This window comes from Lagenorhynchus albirostris, chromosome 13 (assembly GCF_949774975.1).
Source record: "Lagenorhynchus albirostris chromosome 13, mLagAlb1.1, whole genome shotgun sequence".
Taxonomy (NCBI): domain Eukaryota; kingdom Metazoa; phylum Chordata; class Mammalia; order Artiodactyla; family Delphinidae; genus Lagenorhynchus; species Lagenorhynchus albirostris.
The window spans coordinates 21,384,697-21,406,884 of record NC_083107.1 but is presented as its reverse complement, the minus strand read 5'-3'; positions in this window follow the sequence as shown (position 1 = coordinate 21,406,884).

The window sequence follows — 22,188 nt, the reverse complement described above, 5'->3', positions numbered from 1 at the left end:
CAATGTGCCAGACTGAAAATATGACCCTAGCTGAAGGGCAATTCATGAACAAGAAGACTGACATTACACTGGCAAATGCTGTAAATGAACTTACATTTCAAACACTTCCCATGCAGCCAAACATTAAACATTCATTACTTAGCAGATAAGTTAAAGGCATAATTAATCTTTGAACTAATGGACTAATGAGAGATGGACAACCACATCAGTTCATATGAGAATCATACTTCATTTTCAATCCTAACTTTGGCTTCAGTGGATTCAAGATATTTCTCCTTAAATGACAATCATTTAAAATATATAATTTTCTATGCTTTCTAATACAAATATGCATTGGAATTTGCCTGCATAATAAAGTTATTCAAGCAGCACTTTTTTCCCCCTTTAGAAAGACAAAAATAATACTATATGAAATATTTCTAGTCTTTCTTGTTCTGTTGTTTCCTCATATTGCTTCACAGGACAGAAAGTTTTAAATATGCTAGAAAGAGCACAAAGAAGGTTTATAGAATATTTTCTTAGTATAATGGAGAAAGCACACAGGCATAGGAGAGGATCTCAAAATTTAATGTGCATAAGAATCATCTGGAAAGCTTGTTAAAACACAGACTTTTGGGGCCCAAACACCACAGATTCTGATTCAAGAAGTTAGAGGTGAGGCCTGAAATTTCTCATTTCTAACAACCTCCCAGATAATGATGAGCTGGCCCATGAGCTGTGTTATGAGTAGCTTTGAAACTCATTGTTCTACTCACATGCTTTGTAACTCTAAGAAAGTTGCTGAACCCCTGACAGCCTCAAAGATTTCCTCATTTGTTTAAAAAGAGGTAACAGCATGGGTCTTATATGGTAACTAACATGAGGTGGGCATTTAAAAATGTTGGCTTTCTTTCTTTCCTCTCCTTCCTTCTCTTCCTTCCTTCCTCCCTTCCTCCCTCCTTCTCTACTTCTCTCCCTCTTTCTCTTTCTAAAAATTCTGATCAGTTTGTTAGAAGACCTATGAGAATATTGGTGTGTTTATTAATAACAAGAACTGAGTGGTATAAAGAGCCTGATGTGAAAATCTATAGCCCTGGACTTACATACAGCTGAGGTAAGAGGGTTCCTGAATTCCCTGTTCTGTCTACTGAGCTACAGCTTGAAAAGCTTTGTCTCTGTATTTGATGTTCAGTGATGGTTCTTCCAAATTAAGTATTCTATGAAGGGGACTAGAATTAATTTTCCTAGAATGCTAATGACATTCTCATCCTTAAAAATAACATGAGAGGTGAAACAAAATAATGAACAAGAACAATGTTTCCATTCTGCTCTTGGTGCTAGGCCAAATGCAATTTCTAGATTTAGAGGACAAAAGCACCTAAGAAATAGGGCATGGCCTGGGTAACAGAAATCTGTAAAGATTTGCCTGGACCAGCACCTGGCACACAATGTTAGGTAACTTTAGACCTGTGATCTCAAACACAGATATACTTTCCCCTGAGTTAGTGACTGCAACAGGAAAGTGAGGCACAACAGAAAGACCTGAGTGTGTATCTTCTCTGTCAATTAATATTTGTGTTTGTCCTTGAGAAAATATATAAATTTCTTTTTAATCTATTCTCTCACCTCATATCACAATTATATCATTCATGTTTTATTTATTATCAATATCCTTATTGCCGGCTCCAATGCCCCTGTGCAAATATCCTAATCTATTTAACATAATTAATTCTAGAATGGGCCTTGTAAAATATATATTAGAGCTTTGTATGCATGGATTTTTACTTTACATGAATGTTATCTGTCTAAAATTCCACTCTGTTTCTTAAAAACATTTGTTGAATTGTTTTTAGATCTCTTCACATCACCATGGATCTAACTGCAACATAATATTCTATAGTGTACATCCTCCATATTTTACTTAATCTGGCCCTAATGATGATCCACCAACTGCCTCCGAATTCCCACACAAAACTGCAATAAACATTTTCGTAAATGCTTCTTTTTGGACCTCTATGCACGGGTGAAATTATTGGATCACGGAGTGTCAGTACATTTAATTTTTTTTTTTTTTTTGCGGTACGCGGGCCTCTCACTGTTGTGGCCTCTCCCGTTGCGGAGCACAGGCTCCGGACGCACAGGCTCAGTGGCCATGGCTCACGGGCCCAGCCACTCCGCGGCATGTGGGATCTTCCCGGACTGGGGCACGAACCCGTGTCCCCTGCATTGACAGGCGGACTCTCAACCACTGCGCCACCAGGGAAGCCCAGTACATTTAATTTGATTCTGGACTGCCATATTCACTGGATACACCAGCCTCCCAATCTGCATGAGGGCTCCTCTATGCCTACAGCCCCACCAACAGGTGATGTGCAACTTTTCATTCAAGGCCCATCTGATAAGTACAATGTGATACTTCATTATTATTTTAATTTACTTGATTCTAATTACCAATGAGTTTGAACATCTTTTCATGTGCCTCAAGGCCCTTTGGGGTTTCTCTCTTTTAATTACCTGTTCATTCACAGGTCACATTGTGGAAGAACTTGTGGAATGGGAGATATTATTGAGGCCATCTTTGGAAGATAAATATAATATTCTGCTGAATTATTCATGTTTCCCCACAGATATTTTCTCTCTCTTTCTCTTTCTCAGCTTCATTATAAGCCAAAATGTAATGCGTGCATTAGTCTATTACTGGTTTTGTAACCCTTACTAACTGGTAGGCAAAACTCCTCACCTTTTAATTAAGTTCTCCTTTTTAAAATTTGAAATAAAATGCTTTTTACAATATTAATTCATCTCATAAAAGTATAAAATTATTAATTTTGTTTCAGAACTGCTTGTATGTTTATTATTCAAAGAAGTCTTCTGTATTATTTAAAAGTTTTTATTATTATTTAAAAAGTTTTTGTTGCAATTTATTTTTAAAAACATCTTTTATCTGTAAACTAAAATCTTGTATAAGTGCTAATGATTTGTTGATTCTATTGTTTTTTCTAAAAGATAAGCACATTAAATAAAAATAATAGCAGCTTTTTTTCTTTTTCAATTCTGATGTTTATTTCATTTTTTTTTCTTAAAGAAAGACCATATACTAAGTCAAAGTGATGATAGTAGGTGCCATTCTATTGTTCTAATCCTAAGATTTGTTCTCATGTACACCATTTGTTAAGTGCATAAAAGTTAAGAAGAAAGTTTCCCTCAAAATAATGTCAGCACATGGCTGAATAAGATGTCCCTCATTATGTTCCATCAACAACAATTTGGCATCCATCTACAGAAAAAGTGCCTGTGTGGGAGCTGTGGGATCCAGTAACGCACACCAAGGGACCCAGGAGAAATCTTGCAAACTCATTGGACAACAGGCATTCAGAACTTGGTACCAGCTGTTGACCCTGCAGTAGACCATGAACCAACCCCAAGTCCTCTTGGCTACAGTCTTGGAGCCCCTGCAGAACACTGACAATCACCACATACATAAGTGCCTTTGTTGAAGTCCAGGTTTCCAGCAGAGAAGTTCCAGCACATCATTACAGCAAAACAAACAAACAAATCTTAGACTGAACCTTAGATTGGATGTACTGGAGAGGATACGAAGAACAATTTGACTTTACCTAAATTATCTCTTCCTCAAGACAGCACGTCTCAATGCCAGCAGAGACCTTCTTAGCCCAAACATTTTCCCATAGAGGAAAATAGAGCATGTGAGTGAGGACCTGGCTTCCACAGCTGTTTGAGTCCTTGTCAAAGAGTAACCATTTCTCCCTCCCCACCCAGGGAACTAAGTCATGACCTGAATGACTCAGAAGTGGGAAGAGTCTGGAAGAGCCACAGATAAGATTCTTGGAAGCACTAAAGGGATATGGATCCTACTGTGTTGCAGACTCCATCAAGAAGCTTATGCAGGAACTGCTGGTGTTGCCTCACCTGTGAATCCCCCAAATAACACATGGATGCCCCTGGTGCTCTGCACATTTCACTCACACACACACACCTATCACATGGCCCTACACTCTCCATGCTCCTGACAATGATGACAGCAAGCTATGGCAGACAGCTGGTGAGCATACTCAGAAATATGGCCCAAATCTGCAGACCAGAGAGAGATCACAAACTTAACCTTTAGCTCTGCCTTTGGAAAGCAAAAGAAAGACTGTCAACACCTGGCCCAGTGTGCTGCAAGATCAAGAGAAGGCATACAACCTTAACAATTCTTCCACAAAAGAGAACAAGAAGTATAAAACTGACATGTCCATAGAAGGTCTAAGAAAGCCTTACAATACCTAGCAGGACTAACAGAAGGTATTCCTCTTCCAAAGACAATTAGTAAAACTGGAGAAGTGAGTGCTACTTCTGATGCAAAGGCTGCAATGGAAGACTTCGAGGAACATGAAAAATAAGGAAACAAGACACTACCAAAATATCACAATAATCTTTCAGTAACTGACCCAAAATACATGGAACTCTGTGATTTACCTGGTAAAGAATCCAAATAGCTGGTTTAAAGAAACTTAAAGAGCTACAAGAAAACACAGAAAGACAATTTACAAAATCAGGAAAACAATATATAAACAAAATGAAAAGTTTAACAAAGAGGTAGAAATCATAAAAAAGGATCAAACAGAAATTCTGGAGCTGAAGAATACAATAAGTTAAATGAAAAATGCAGTAGAAAGCACCAACTGCAGACTTGAATGAGCATAAGAATCTGTGAATCAGAAAACAGAAATTTGAAATTATCCAGTCAGAGAAGAACAAAGGAAAAAGAATAAAAATGAGTGAAGAAAGCCTATGTGATCTCTGGAATACCATCAAAAGAATCAATCTGTGAATTATTGGAATCCAGAAGAGAAGAGAGGGAGAAGATGGTAGAAAGCTTATGTAACAGCTGAAGACTTCCCACATATGGAGAGAGATGTGGATTTCCAAGTTCATTAAGTTCATACTTTACAAAAATAATTCAATTTAAAGAGATCTTCTCCAAGACATACAATAAAAAAAAATATCAAAAATAAAAGAGAATCTTAAAAACAGCAAGAGAAAAGAAGCTTATTAACTTACAAGTGACCCCTCCCCCCATAAAGATATCATTGGATTTCTCAGCCATAACCTTACAGGGCAGAAGGAGAAAGTGAGATGATATATACAAAGAGCTAAAAGAGTGGGGTGGGAGGAAACCCTGACAATCAAAACTAGTCTATCTGGTTGATTATCCTTAATAAAATGAAGATTTTTCCAGACAAATAAAAGCTCAGGGATTTCATCAACCCTAGGCCTACCCTAAGAGAAATACTGAAAATAATTCTTCAAGCTGAAATGAAAGGACTCTAATTGGTAACATGAAAATGTATGAAAATAAATAACACACTGGTAAAGGTAAATACAGAGTCAAATTCAGAATACTCCAATGCTGTAACATGGTGATATATTAACAACTTAACTCTATTAAAATTTAAAGACAATGAGTATTAAAAATAACTATACCCAAAATCATTTGTTAATGAATGCACAATATAAAAAGAGGAAAACTGTGATATCAAAATCAAAAATGGGGGGAGTAAAAGGGTAGAGTTTCTGTATGCAATTTAAGTTCAGTTGTTAGTGTAAAATAGACCATTATATCTATAAGATGATTTATTTAAGTCTCATGATAATCACAATGCAAAAACCTACAGTAAATACACAAAAGATAAAGAATACCGATTCGAAGCATACCACTGTGGAAAATAATCAATTCACAAAGGACGGCAGCAACAGAGGGAGAAAATAAAAGGGAACCACAAAACAGCCAGAAAATAACTGAGACTGTATTAGTAAGTCTTAACCTATCAATTATTACTCATTGTAAATGGATTAAATTCTCCAATCAAATAGAGCTGGATGGATTAAAATAAAAGACCCAATATGTTCTGCCTACAAGAGACTCATATAAGCTATGTATGTAGGGACATACATAGACTCAAAGAGACAGGATGGAAAAAGATACCCCATGCAATCAGAAACCAAAAGAGAGTAGGGGTAACCATACTTATATCAGACAAAATTGACTTTAACTCAAAAAGGTAACAACAGACAAAGAAGGTTATTATATAATGATAAAGGGGTCAATTTATTAAGAGGATATAATAATCATAAATATATATATATATATATATATATACCCACCCTTCAGAGCACTTAAATATATTAAGCAAATACGAACAGATCTGAAGAGAGAAATAAACAATACAAAAATCACAAATGGCATTGAGGAAAATGAATAATAGTACACAAAAGAATAAAACTGAACCCCTATCTTAAAAAATCCTAAACCCCTATCTTAAAAAATCCTATAAAATCATCACAATGAAGAGTGGCTCCCACTTGCCACAACTAGAGAAAGCCCTTGCACAGAAATGAAGACCCAACACAGCCAAAGATAAATAACTTAATTAATTAATTAATTAAAAAATAGCCTATATAATCAAAAAACTTAACATAAGAATTCAAACTATAAAACTCCTAGAAGAAAACATATGGAAAAAAATCCTTGACATTTGGAGTCTTGGCAATGATTCCTTGGCTATGACACCAAAAGCACAAATGAACAAACAAAAACAATCCAAAGATTAATAAGTGGTACTAAATCAAACTAAAAAGCTTCTGCACAGCAAAGGTAACAATTAACAAAACAAAAAGACAACATACAGAATGGGATAAATTATTTGCAAAACATATATTTGATAAGGGTTAACATTTAAAATATACAAGGGCCTCATACAACTCAATATCAAAAACAACACACGTTGCAATTTAACAAATGGGCAGAGGAATGGACTTTTCCCAAAGCATACATAAAAATGGGAATCAGATATCTGAAAAGATGCTCAATAACAGTAATCTTCAGGGAAATGCAATTCAAAACCACAATGAGATATTACCTCACACCTGTTATAATGGTTATTATCAAAAAGACAAGAAATAACAAGTGTTGGCAAGGACGTGGAGAAAAAGGAACCCCTGTGCACTCTTTGTGGGACTGTAAACTGGTACAGCCACTATGGAAAATGGTATGAATGTTCCTCAAAAAATTAAAAATAGAGCTATCATATGATCCAACAATCCCACTTCTGGGCAAATATCCAAAGGAAATGCATCAATTATCTCAAAGAGATATCACACTCTTATGTTCACTGCAGCATTATTTCCAATAGCCAAGATATGGAAACAACCTGAGTGTCCATCTAAAGATGAATCTAAAAGAAGATACAGCTATATAATGGAATATTATTAAGCCATGAAAAATAATAAATCTGCCACTGTCACCAGCATGGGTGGATCCTGAGGGCACTATGCTAAGTGAAATAAGTCAGATATAGAAAGACAAATACTACAGTCTCACTTATATTAATAATCTAAAGAAGTTGAACTCATAGAAATAGAGTAGAATGGTGATTGCCAGGGCCTGGCGTGGCAGGGGGTCACTGAAATGGGGAGATGTTTAAACTATAAAAACTTGCAGTTACAGGATGAATAAATTCTGGGAATCTAATATACAACACAGTGATTATTGTTAACAATACTGTATTACATAATTGGAAGTTGCTAAGAGAGTAGATCTTAAATGTTCTCACCCTAAAAAAAAACCCAAAAAATGCAAAACAAGCAAACAAACAAACAAAAAAACCCTGGTAATTATGTGAAGTGATATAGGTATTAACTAATCCTACACTAGTAATTATTTTGCAGTATATAAGTGTATCAGCTTACATAGTGTTATATGTTAATTATATCCCATTAAAGCTGGAAAAATGTTTCTTTCTTTCTGTTCTGCCAGTATTTATTTTTTAATCCTATAGAATATTTAAATTTTATCAAAACTGTCATAATCATGAGGGAAGACATTTAGTATGCCAGGGCTATTAGATTAGAAATGTTGAAAAATGTAGGGTTTAATAAACCAATATTACATTATTTTCTGCATTATGCATGTGAACTTCCAGGATTTATTTTATTTTATTAAATAAATAAATATTTATTTATTTGCAATGTTTCAAGATCTTGATATTATGTATTTATGTATTAGTTGTAAAATTAATTGACATTATTGTTTGATTTTGGTATAGCAGTTCCACATTTGAGATCTTTCTCATTATTTTTAATGAACATCACTAGAGATTTGAAGTTGTTTTATTTATTTTAACACTCACACAGTTATATACAGTTATAGAAACTATGTTTATATGCAGGTATCCACCCAACTATGTTAATAGACATTTTTATTTTATTACTTTTTGTGCAGATATTTTTAAATTAAAGAAAAAAATGGCAAATTTTAAATTGACCTTTTTATGACTGAGCCATCAACTCTGCCCTTGAACCTCCCTAAAGATAACCATTACCATGAATGTGAAGTAAATTATTTAAGTCAAATACTGCCTCAACATTATTTCAAAGTAGTTTTATTTACACTTCCAGCTCCTTTTTACTGGAACAGTTTGAAATGTATACCTCAATGTCCTATAATTTTGCTGGTCATCTTAAAATATTCAATATTCTCACATAAATCTAGAGAAAGATATTCTGTTTCTCCTACTTAATTCCAGCTTCATGGGAGTGCAGCCTGCGCAGTTGCATAGGACCCCATAAACAGAAGAGTCTTGTGGTTGGTCTAATGTTCTCCTTTCACCTTCTTTATACTCTTAATAATTTTACTTTACTACTTTAACTTCACGTGTAACTGAAGTTCAATGTTGCATGTTTGTGAGCAGAGGAAGATTAACAAATGGGCACAAGCTAATCACAGGAGCCCTTTAAAAGCAGAGTTTCCTCTGCCTGGGGACAAAGGAAAAGTGAGAGAGATTCAAAGCATGAGAATGACTGGATGGGCTACTGCAGTCTTTAAACATGGAGGAAGCCACATCAGAAGGAATGCAAGCAGGCACTAAGAGCAGAGTGGCCCCATGTGACAGCCATCAAGGAAAACTGAAACTCAGACTTACAGAGTTAAAGACCTGAATCCTTACAACACTCAAATGACCTTAGAAACTATTATTCTCCAGAACCTCCAGATAATAGCCCAGCCCAGCCAAGACCTTGACTTCAGCCTTGTGAAACTATGAACAGAGAACCAAGTCAAGCCTGCCTGGATTTCTCACATACAGAACTGAGATAATAAATGGGTATTTTTTAATCCACCACATTTATGGTAATAGAAAACTAATATTCAAACATCAAATTACAATAATAATATCATATAACCCAATACCTTTTATAAATCTTAGATTGAATCTTTTATATGAAAATGATCCTATAAGGGTTCTCTACTTTTAAGAACTCTATCTTTTTCAATTCTATTAACACTTTTCATTTCTTGCTATAATTTCAGATGGACATCACAGTTTGCCTGTCACTAGGAATTGATAGGGATTAAAATTTTGTGGTTAATTTTCAGATATTTTAGCAAGACATGCATGCATACATACACATATTCCATTTTTATTTATTATTAAAATATGTATTATATTAATTTTTAAGGGTAGAAAGGACTCTATCAGATACAAGGTTTCTTTCTTATCTTGATTGTTTAAGCCTGAAGTTAGTTGAGGAAACACCAAGCATCGATCACCAATTTCGCTATATTCTGCTTGAGCTAGCCTGAGGTCCCTGCTATATGATATGCTCTAGTGAATGTAAAGGTTAGTAATTTCATTGGCAACAATGTGAATTCACTTATGGACTTCAGTTTAACCCTCATCTCCACTAGCACTGGTTACAGCACACCTGGTTCTCGTCTTTGTTCCATGCCTTAATGAGCTTGAAAGTATTAGTTTCAGCCCAGAGTTGTATCTCCCTGTAGGAATTGTGATGTCTACAGCTTAGCTAGCTTGCCCTTCTCATAGTTAGTGTCCTCCTTTTCAGAATCAGTCATGTTAATCTCTCTTCTTTCTTACACATATGAAATTGGCCCATGGTGGGCATCAACTGTGAATTGCAACCTGTTAGTCAATGTCCTGACATAGCGGAGCTCCAATCATTTTCTCTTCAAGGTGAAGAGGTTTAGAGTATTTGCCAAAGGATCTTGTGAATTCCAAAAAATTAATTTTTTATTTGCATGTTTTCAATACTAACTTGACTAGTACTTAATCAACCCAGTCCTGCTTACAGTACCCTTACATTGATTCTTCAAATTTTCTGGCCGGTTAGTGATTAGCACTCCTGTTTTGTAATTCTGATATAGATGATTTTGTGTGTTTGTGTGTGTGTATGTGTGTGTGTGTGTGTGTGTGTGTGTGTGTGTGCATATATGAGACAGAGAGAGAGAGAATGAGTTTGTGTGTGTGTGATCATTTACTGGGTGTTTGAAAAAGGTTTATTTTAAATATGTAGATTTTTAAGAGCTACATATTTATTTCTTTGCTGATTTTATTATCATTATTATTTTAAGATGTGCTTATCTAGGTATTAATCTATATATGACACATTACATCTAATACTAAATATTAATTTTTTTTGTTTTATACATTTCATAGATGTAATCTTTTTATTGGTTGTTTAAAAAAATAAAAATAAAAAATAATCTTGGCTTACTGTACTTAAAAAAATGTTCTTCTGAATTGAAGTATAGATTAAAATTAAATTTGCCTGAAGCCTGCATCTTATTGATATTTTAAAATGTCATTTAATATTGGTAAAACATACATAAAATAAATTGAGTAGCAAAGATTTCATTCAGCAAAAAGTAACTCTAAATGAAACTGACTTTCTATAATACCAATCTAATATTAATATCTGAGTATTTCAGGAAGGGGGAAAAGTGGGAAGGTTCTATAGACATTTTGAACATCTATTCCTAGTTTTCTTAGAGAATGTATATTTTTATTGGATGTTCATATTCACTCTTTTTCTTGTTTGTTTATGTGGGCCTCTCACTGCCATGGCCTCTCCTACCACGGAGCACAGGGTCCGGATGCGCAGGCCCAGTGGCCATGGCTCATGGGCCCAGCCGCTCCATGGCATGTGGAATCCTCCCAGACTGGGGCATGAACCCACGTCCCCTGCATCAGCAGGCAGACTCTCAACCACTGCGCCACCAGGGAAGCCCCAAATTCACTCTTGAGTTATGAAAATTCCAACATGACTCCTAAATATATATCTCCAAAATGATGTATTGCCTTTTGATACAAATTAAAATTATTTCTAATGTTTTATATCCTAATTTCAGAAATTAGACAATAGTGTAACCTTCCTTGTAACCTTCCTTGTAACCTATGCAAGCCTATAAACCATGAAGATTTGGTGTTAGCAGTGAGCAATCTCTTTTTATCTGGGTAAAAGAAAATATGTAACTATTTGGGTAAAAATCAAGAATGGAAGAATTTTGTGTATCAATGACATCTAATCAGGTAATTAGTCAACAAAACTTTTAAAAACTGATATGTAGATATGAAAATGGAATGACTAACAATGTGAGAATGCTCTGGAGAGGTATCAAAGGAGTGATTCTCTAAAGAATTCTTGAAGAATACTCTATGAGACAGAGATGATCTCTTTAGAGTAGACTATTTCCTGAGGAATTTGTTGGTGAGCTGCTTCTTGGAAGATGAGGATGATTAAATTATGATAACAGTGTGTTCCTGCAAAGAGATGGCATATATAAACATGGCCAAATGAGATTACTCTGGCTGTTATTAAGAAAAAGTGATTTGAATTACAAAGAGTTTATTATGAAAGCCTCATATAAAGGAGAAGAACAAAGTTTACCTGAAAAGGCAGCTTGGAGCCTGAGTGTAGAGAATCTTGGTATGGAAGGTAGTTTTGAATTTCATCCTGCAGGTGATGTGGAAATAATGACAATCTTTAGAGTTCACTGACCTGATAAAATTATTTTATGATAGCATGTAAGACAGAATGCATATAAGTGTGTGTGTGTATATATATACACGAACAGCATGAAAATTAGAGTATAAAGTACACACAGAGGCAAGTATTCCGCTCTCTTGGTCTACTATAACCCTTAAAATAGTACCTGGCACTTGGTAGTTGCCATGAATACATGGTGAGGGCATGAATAAAGTAATGAAAATGGTTCATCACTAAATATAAACCCATTATTATTCTAAGAGTTGGCTACTGAAACGAACTTGTAGGATGGTAGCATGAAGAGCTCCACAGACTAACTCCACAGCAAAACAAGTGACACTAGCAAAAACTACAAAAACATTATTTAGAGTCTCTGGAAATTGTCCTTAGGGTATATAGCAAATAAACATTTATTCAAGAAAGTCTACCAACTCAGTAAAAATAGCTATAACCTTTGGCATTTGAGTACAACACTTACTCCCTCCCATCCCTTCAGCTCAGCTTAGCAGAAGCTCCAATATGGGTGGATGTGGCTAGAAATAGGGGGCTCCCTTTCCCCTTAGCTTCCAATTAAGGGCTGCCATATGTCACCATGAGGGGCACAAACAGAAAAAATATTCAAAGAATTAATAACTGAAAAATTTCCTAATTGGATGAAAAACATTAAAACATAATTGAAATATACAAGAAACACAAAGAACTTCAGGTTAGATAAAGGCAAAAAGGTCAACATCCAGACACTTAATGGTTAAAAAGGCTGTAAGGCAAAGGTAAAGAGTATCTTGAAAGAAGCAAGTGAAAAACAACTCTCACATACAAGGGAAACAAGATCAACAGTTGACTTCGCATCAGAAACAAGGAAGAGATTTGGAGGCAGGATCAAGATGGCAGAGTAAGAAGGTCTGAGTTGATCTCCTCCCACAGACACATCAAAATTACACTACATATAGAACAACTCTCTCTGAGACTGACATAAAGACTAACAGAAGAGCTTTTCTACAGTTAAGGATATAAAGAGAAAAACACATCAAGATGAGTAAGAGGGGCAGATTTCTGATCTACTCAGGACCCACAACCCTGCCATGGAAACCCATCACTGGAAGTGGGTATCACAACCTCAGAGGTTGTCCCTAAGGAGTGAGGGTGGTTTGAGCCCCACATTAGGCACCCCATCCCTGGGGACCAGCACCAACCAGGAAGATAAGCCCCCATAACCAGCTTTGAAAATGAGCAAGGCTTAAGTTCAGAAGAGCCAAAGATCTGTGGGGAACTGAGATCCCAATCTCAAAGGACTTGCACACAAACTCACTTGCTCTGAGTCCTACCACAGAGGTAGCAGATTGAAAAGTGTCTGGTGTTCTAGTCCAGACTACCAAGACCTCCTCAACACAGCCCCCAGTCCACAACCAGCTCCAGCTCCAGCCCTCCCACCAAGGCAGTGGCCCCCAGTGCACCATGGGAAAAGCCTCAGCCAGCACCCACTTAAGTTCCAGCCCTCCTGTCAAAGCTGCCAAGAACACACAGTCTACATAAGGACACTTTTACACAAATCCAGGCCTGCAATACCGGGATAAGTTTGTTTTGCCTAATTTGTAGAAACAAACACTAAAAGTCAAACAAAATGAGAAGACAGAATTGAATTTGTTCCAAATGAAAGAACAAGATAATCCTCCCCCCAATCCTGGAGAAAAGAAAATAAGTTAATGAAACAGATAACTAATTTACCTGATAAATAGTTCAAAGCAAGGTCCATAAAGATGCTCTCTGAACTTGGGGAAAAATGCAGGAAGATAATAAGAACATCAACAAACAGTTAGAAAATATTTTTAAAAAGAACCAATTAGAGTAGAATACAATAACTGAAATAAAAAAATACAGAAGAGGGGACCAACAGCAGATTAGATGATACATAAGAATGCATAAGTTATCAGGAAGACAGAATAGTGGAAATCACCCAACAGAATAACAACAACATTTTTTTTTAAGAGGATAGTTTAAGAGACAACACAGTTGGACAACATCAAACATATAATATATGCATTATGGGGGCCCAGAAAAAGAACAAAAGAGAAAGAGGCAGAAAATTTTTCTGATGAAATAATGATTGAAAACTTTTGAAACCTAGGGAAGGAAAAAGATATCCAGGCCCAAGAAGCACAGAGAGTCCCAAACAAGATGAACCTAAAGAGATCCACAACAAGACATATCTTAATTGAAATGGCAAAAGTTAAAGGTTGAATTTTAAAGATGGCAAGAAAAAAACAACAAGTCACATACAAGGGAACCCCCATACAGCTAGCTATAAGCTGATTTTTCAGCAGAAACTATGCAAGCCAAAAAAGCGTGGCATGTTATATTTAAAGTGCTGAAAGGGACAAACCTATAACCAAGAATACTCTACTTGGCAATTATCATTCAGAATGGAAGGAGAGATAAAGAATCTGCCAGACAAGCAAAACCTAAAATAGTTAATCACCATTAATCTAACCTTACAAGAAATATTAAAGGATTTTCTTTAAGCAAAAATAAATAAATAAATAAAATAAAGACCATGATTAGAAGTGGGAATAAATGAAATACAAACTAAAAATGCAGTAGAAAAGATCAATGAAACAAGGAGATGGTTTATTGAAAAGATAAACAAATTGACAAATGTTTAGCCAGACTCATCAAGAGAAAAGAAGAGAGGGCTCAAATAATGATATTAAAAGTGAAAGACAAGAAATTACAACTGATATCACAGAAATACAAGCAATCATAAGAGACTGCTAGGAACAGTTACACACCAACAAATTAGACAATCTAGAAGAAATGGATAAATTCCCAGAGCCATACAATCTTCCAAGACTAAATGAGGAAAAAATAGAAAATGTGAACAGACTGATTAGTAATAATGAAATTGAATCAGTAACAAAAACTTTCTCCAAAAACAAAAGTCCAGAGCCCAATGGTTTCACAGGGGAATTCTACCATATTTTAAAGAAGAGTGAATACCCATCCTTCTCAAACTAGTCTAAAATTTGAAGATGAAAGAATGCTTTCAAAATCATTCTATGAGGCCATCATTATCCTGATAAAAAAATGGACAAAGATATCTCAAAAAAGAAAAAGAAAAAGGAAAAGAAAAAGAAAATTACAGGTCAATAACCCTGATGAACACATGCAAAAATCCTCAACAAAATATTAAAAAACAAATTCAATAATGTATTAAAAGGATGATATACCATGATCAAGTGGGATTTATTCCAGAGATGAAAGAGTGCTCAATATCCTCAAATCAATCAATGTGTCACACCACATTAAGCAAAAATGGCTAGAACTCACATTAACATCTCAATACATGCAGGAAAAGCATTGACAAAATTCAACATCAACTCAGGATAAAAACTCTCAACAAAGTGGGTATAAAGAGAACATACCTCAATATACCTCAATGTAATAAAGGCCATATTTTACAAAGTCACAGGTAACATCATACTCAATAGAGTAAAGTTGAGTGCTTTTCCTCAAAGATTAGGAACAAGACAAGGATGTCTGCTCTTGCCACTTCTTAGTTGAATTTATTCCTATGTATTTTATTACTTTTGATTCAAATGTAAATGGGATTATTTTCATGCTTTTTCCTTCAGACAGTTAACTTTTAGTATACTGAATTACAACAGGTTTCTGTATATTAATTTTGTAGCCTGTAACTTTGCTGAATTCGTTCATTAGTTCTAATGGTTTTTTACTAGAGTCTTTAGGGTTTTCTACATAGACTATTGTGTCATCAGCAAATAGTGACAGTTTTGCTTCGTCCCATCCAATTTGGATGCCGTTTAATTATTCTTCTTATCTCATTGCTGTTTCCAATATTATGTTGAATAAAAGTGGCAAGAATGGGCAGGTTTGTCTTGTTTGTAATCTTAGAGGAAAAACTTTCAAGTTTTCACCATTGAGTATGTTGTTAGCTGTGGGTTTGTCTCACATGCTCTTCTAAACCCTAATAACAAACCATCAGAAAGAGGAATTAAGAAAAACTCATTTACAATTGCTTCAAAAAAACCCAAAATACCTAGGAATAAATTTAACCAAGGACATGAAAAAACTGTACTATGAAAACTATAAGACACTGATGAAAGAAATGGAAGATGACACAAACAAATGAAAAGATATATCATGCTCAAAGACTGGAAGAATTAATATTGTTAAAATATCCATACTATCCAAAGCAATCTACAGATTCAATGCAATCCCTCTCAAACTACCTATGGCATTCTTCAAAAAACTAGAATAAATAATCCTAAAATCCCAAAAGGCCCGCAATAGCCAAAACAATCTTGAGAAAGAACAAAGATGGAAGTATCATGCTCTGTGACTTCAGACTATACTACAAAGTTACAGTAATCAAAACAGTATGGTACTGGCACAAAAATCAGATACATAAATCAATGCAATAGAATAAAGAGCCCAGAAGAATACCCATATACATGTGGCCAATTAATCTACAACAAAGGAGACAAGAATATACAATGGGGGAATACAATCTCTTCGATAAATAGTTTTGGGGAAACTGAGCAAGTAAAACAAGAGCAAAAATAAATAAATGGGACCTAATCAAACAACAAATCTTTTGTGCAGCAAAGGAAACCATCAACAAAATGAAACAACAATCTACTGAATGGAAGAAGACATTTGCAAACGACATGTCTGATAAGCGGTTAATATCCAAATACATAAAGAACTCATATATCTCAGTATCCTAAAAACAAACAATGTGCTTAAAAAATGGGCAGAGTACCTGAACAAACATTTTTCCAAAGACATATAGATGGCCAACTAGCAAATGAAAATATGCTCAACATCACTAATTATCAGGGAAATGTACATCAAAACCACCATGAGATATCACCTCACATGTGTCAGAATGGCTCATATCAAGAAAACAAGACATAGGACTTCCCTGGCAGTCCACAACTTAAGACACCACACTTCCACTGCAGGGGGCATGGGTTAGATCCATCATTGGGGAATTTTAGGCTGCGGCCTGAAATGAAATAGAATAGAACAGAGTAGAAAAGAATAGAATAAAATAAAATAAAACACATGCAGAGTTTTAAAAAAAGTAAGAAATAGTGTTGACAATGATGTAGAGAAAAAGGAACTCTTATGCACTGTTGGTGGGAATGTAAATTGGTACAGCCACTATGGAAAACAGTATGGATGTTCCTCAAAAAATTAAAAAGAGAACTACCATATGGAATATTACTCAGCAATAAAAAAAAATGAAATTTTTCCATCTAGGGCAACATGAATGTACCAAGAGGGTATTATGCTAAGTGCAATAAGTCAGGCAAAGAAAGACAAATACTGTATGATTTCAATTATGTGAACTCTAAAAAACAAAACAAATGAACAAACATAAAACAGGAACAGACTCATAGATATGGAGAACAAACCAGTGGTTGCCAGAGCAAAGTGGGGTGGAAGGATGGGTAGAATAGAAGGGGATTAAGAGGTAGAAACTTCCAGTTATAAAAGAAGTAAGTCACAAGGATGTAATGCATAGCATAAGGAATATAATCAATAATATTTTAATAACTTTGGTGCCAGATCGAATCTATAGTCATAGTGGGGATCATTTTGTAATGTGTAAATATATCAAATCACTATGTTTTACATTCGAAACTAATATAATATTGTAAGTCAACTATATTTTAACCTTAAAAAATAATGCAGGTCACAAATAATACTGAATTTCAAATATGAAGGAAAAATATCCACTATATTCCTAAATAAAGAAAAACTGAGAGTCTGCTGTTAGCAGATCTAACTTACAAGAAATAATAAAGGGAATTCTTCAGTCAGAAAGCAAGTAAACCTACATGAATAAACAAAAAGCAATCGTAAAGGTAACTATAATGTAAATACACATATGGAAGAAAAATTTTGCAAACCATATATCTGTAAGGGATTATGTTTTGCAATCCCATATACCTAGAATATTTTAAGAGATGTTATACCTCAATAATAAAAAGACAATCCTATTAAATAACAAGTAAATTATCTGAACACACAGTTCTGTAAAGATATACAGATCACTAGTAAGTACTTGAAAAGAAGCTTAACATCATTAGCCATCAAGAATAAGTAAATCAAAACTACAATAAAATAACATTCTACACCCATTAGTATAGTTATAATGAAAATAAACAAATAATAATTGTTGGCAAGGATATAGAGAAATCAGAAACCCCATGGACTACTTGTGGGAATGTAAAATGAAGCAGTCACATTGCAAAACATTCTGGCAGTTCTTCAGTCAAATATAGAGTTACCATATGACCTAGCAATGTCATCCCTAGCTATATGCCCAAGAGAAATTAAAACATATGTCCATATAAATCTTGTACCATATGTTCATAGCAGCATTATTTATAATAGATATAGAGTGGAAACAAACCAATGTCCACCAAATAATGCATGGATAAATAAAATGTGACATATTCATGCAATGGAATATCATTTGACAATAAAAAAAATGTAAAGTACTAATACAGGCCACAAAATGTATTTACGTTGAAAACAATTTACAATGCAAAGAAAGCCAGTTAAAAAGAACCACATATTGTATAATTTCACTTTTATGAAATAACCAGAATGGGCAAATCTATAAAAACAAAAAATGTATTAGTTGTTGCCTATGGTTTAGGGAGAGGTAGGACTTGAAAAGTAATAGCTATGGGATGTGAAATTTATTTTTGGCATAGTGAAAAAGTCCTAAAATTCATTGTCATTTTGGATGCACAACTTTGTGGAAAAGTCACTGAAACATAAGCTTTAAATATGTGAATTTTATTGAATGTGAATTCTATTTTTTAAAAAAACTATTATATTTTTAAAGAGTTAGAGTGAATTTAGATTTATTTACTTAAATTTATTATGTTGGGATTTCCACACTGGAGACAATGTGGAGTCATTAAATTTAATTGAAGTTGGATGAGGATCAGTGGAAAGCAACTTTTTCTCACATAAGTAATCTCCATGGTTCTGTCTCCTCTTGCCCATTGATTAAACTGAGTAAACAAAATAGATGCAAAACTAAAAATATATTGAAAAATAAGATAAACAAAGCTAAAATAAATAACGTATAAAAAGTGAGTCAAAATAAAGCAACCATATGAATTAGAACTTAAATTGTAAAAATTATATGAAACCAGGACAAAATAAGTAAACATAACTAAGTATATCAGATAGATGGGATAAAACAAAGATAAAATAATGTAAAATGAATAATACTTGAGGACTATTTGAAGCACCTGAATGAAAGAAGTAAAAGACAAACAATAAAATCAGTTAAGCCACCTTACCGATAAGTAAAAGGCAATAGGATAAAAAGGTGGAAAAACTTGGCTATTTAAAAACATATTATGTTAAATATGGTAGTTGTACATATTCTAAGACATAATAGGCAGTTAAAGACTAAAACAATCTGAGTCCATAATAAAGATACACAACAGATGGTCTCCCAAGTATGGAGTCCTTGGACACATAATCTCAAGACTGATGGAGAAATTACTAATTTCTTGCCTTCTTACCATGTGTTTAGTGTCTATATTTTGTACTGTAAGAAAGGTCAAAGTTATACTTAGTCCCAAACTGTCAACACTGTCAACCCCTTCCCATGTGAAACTAGCAATATGTACACATATTTCCAGCAACATGATGCCAAATGGGACAAACGAAAAGCAATCTCAGACATCAGGGCCCCATCTGATTCTGGCTGTCTTCTTATGCCTTGTGACGTTGTATATGACCCTTAACTTGAAAGAGTCTCGTTTCCTCATCTCTTGCATACAAGGATTAAACTAGATCAATGGATGTATGGTTTTTTTTGTTTTTTGTTTTTTCTAGATACAGTCCATTGTTCAAATGAAAATTCATGTGGAGGGCTTCCCTGGTGGCGCAGTGGTTGAGAGTCCGCCTGCCGATGCAGGGGGCGCGGGTTCGTGCCCCGGTCCAGGAAGATCCCACATGCCGCGGAGCAGCTGGGCCTGTGAGCCATGGCCGCTGAGCCTGCGTGTCCGGAGCCTGTGCTCCGCAACGGGAGAGGCCACAACAGTGAGAGTCCCACGTACCGCAAAAAAAAAAAAAAAAAAAGAAAATTCATGTGGAAACTCTTTATCAATACAGATTAAAGAACTATCAGTAGAAACATTTTTTATACTATAAGATCATTTACATCCATCAGATGGACCTTCTGTGTAAGGTAAAAAGTTTTGCATGCGCTGATAGTGGTAATATATATTGGTACATCATTCGGGAGAATAAGTTACCAATATGTGTCAAAGACTTTAAAAAGTCCATACTGTTTGACCCATAAAATAATCTTACAAAGATTTTCATTAAGGACATTTAGATTAGTTCACAAAAATACACATGCACAAAAATATCACTGGTGCATTGTTTTGAAAAATAAATTAGTGGAAAAGGGACATATGTCAAAAAATGATTTAATTAGAGCTTTCTAGGAAGCCATTAAAATGATTATGTGGATGTTGCTCTGAAGTTATCAATATAAAAGAGCAGTCACCTTATTTTCTAAAGCTAAAAAGCACCTGGAAAACACTATGTGTAGTGTGAGCCAATGTAATTTAAAAATAGAATACTTTAAGAAAATTAACTACGAATTAAAACTGGATCATTCAAATTACACAAAGGGAAAAAAATAATCATGGATATAGCATAATTTTAAAAATAGGGAAGAAGCATAAAATGAAAATAGAAAAAAAAAAGATAATACCACAACACACAATCATTTTAAAAGTTATTAGTAAAGATAAGTCAAGATAAATATATTTTGACTCAAAAACAAAACTCAAATCTTTGCTGTTTTCTTCAAACTCACCTTAAAGAAAAAAGACAAAAATAAATGGATAGGACAAAACATAATAAAATGGAGACGATATGTGCAGCAGTGCCTACATGAGAAAAAATAAAATTCTAAGTAAAATGATTCTTTTTCCACAACAAAATGGAATTTATTTTAATAATTCAAGGCAAGTTCAACATCTATATATCAATCATTGTGATTCATCATAATAACAGACTTAACAAGGTCAAGATCCTATCAACAGATGCATAGAAAGCATTTGAAAAAAAAATCAACATCAGTTTGTGATAAACACTCAGTAAATTTGGAATAAAAGGGAATTCCTTCACTTCACAAGGGTATCTAAAATAACCACTGTTAACATCATACTTAATAGCGAAGGCCTGTATGCCTTACCCCTAAAATCAGCAACAAGGTAAAAGCAATCTCTCTCCTGACATATGTAACATTATGCTGGATATGCTAGTCAATATAATGATAAAGTGACATAAATTCAAAGCACACAGAATATAAAAGTAGAAATAAGCATTTTTTTTTTTTTGGTATGCGGGCTTCGCACTGTTGTGGCCTCTCCCATTGTGGAGCACAGGCTCTGGACGCACAGGCTCAGTGGCAATGACTTACGGGTCCAGCCACTCCATGGTATCTTCCCGGACCGGGGCACGAACCCACGTCCTCTGCATCAGCAGGTGGACTCCCAACCACTGTGTCACCAGGGAAGCCCGAAATAAGCATTTTTTAATCACAGATGAAATGATTTTCTATGTGGAAAATCTGAAAAACTCAGAAATTTTTCTAGAATTAATAAAGTTTATCAACTCTTAGGATGCAAAGTGGACATAAAAATTTCAATTTTATTCCTACCTACTAGCAATGAACAAATGGAATTAAAAAAAATAAATTTCATTTACCATAGCAATAAATAAAATTGAAATATTAGGTAAAACCCTAACAAAAATATGTTCAGGATCCGTATGTTGAAAACTATAAAACATAAAACACAAATGAAAGTAATTAAACAACAAATAAATGAAGAGATATACCATCTTCTTAGACTGGAAGACTCAACATTGTTAGGAAATATCCTCAATTAGATCTGTAGATTCAGTGCAATCCTAATTAAAATTCCAGGAAGATTTTTGTAGATATCTGAAGGTCAAGTGTAAAGTTTATATGCAAAGACAAAGAAACCTGAATTGACAAAAATGACTTTAAAGCTGAGGAACAAACTTGGAAGATTCATACATTTCAATTTAAATGTTTACTTGAAAGCTACATTAATCAATACAACGGTGGTATTGGTGAAAGGACAGATCCATAGACTAAGGGAATGGAATTAGACTACAAAATATTCCCCCAAATTTAGGCAACTGAATTTTTTAACAAAGTTATAAAGCAATACACTGGATGCCTCTCCTTACCCCCTTTTTTCTTTCCCATTTTCCCTCTGCCCCACCAAGTACCCCTCAACCCCCCATCTCACAAATTATATT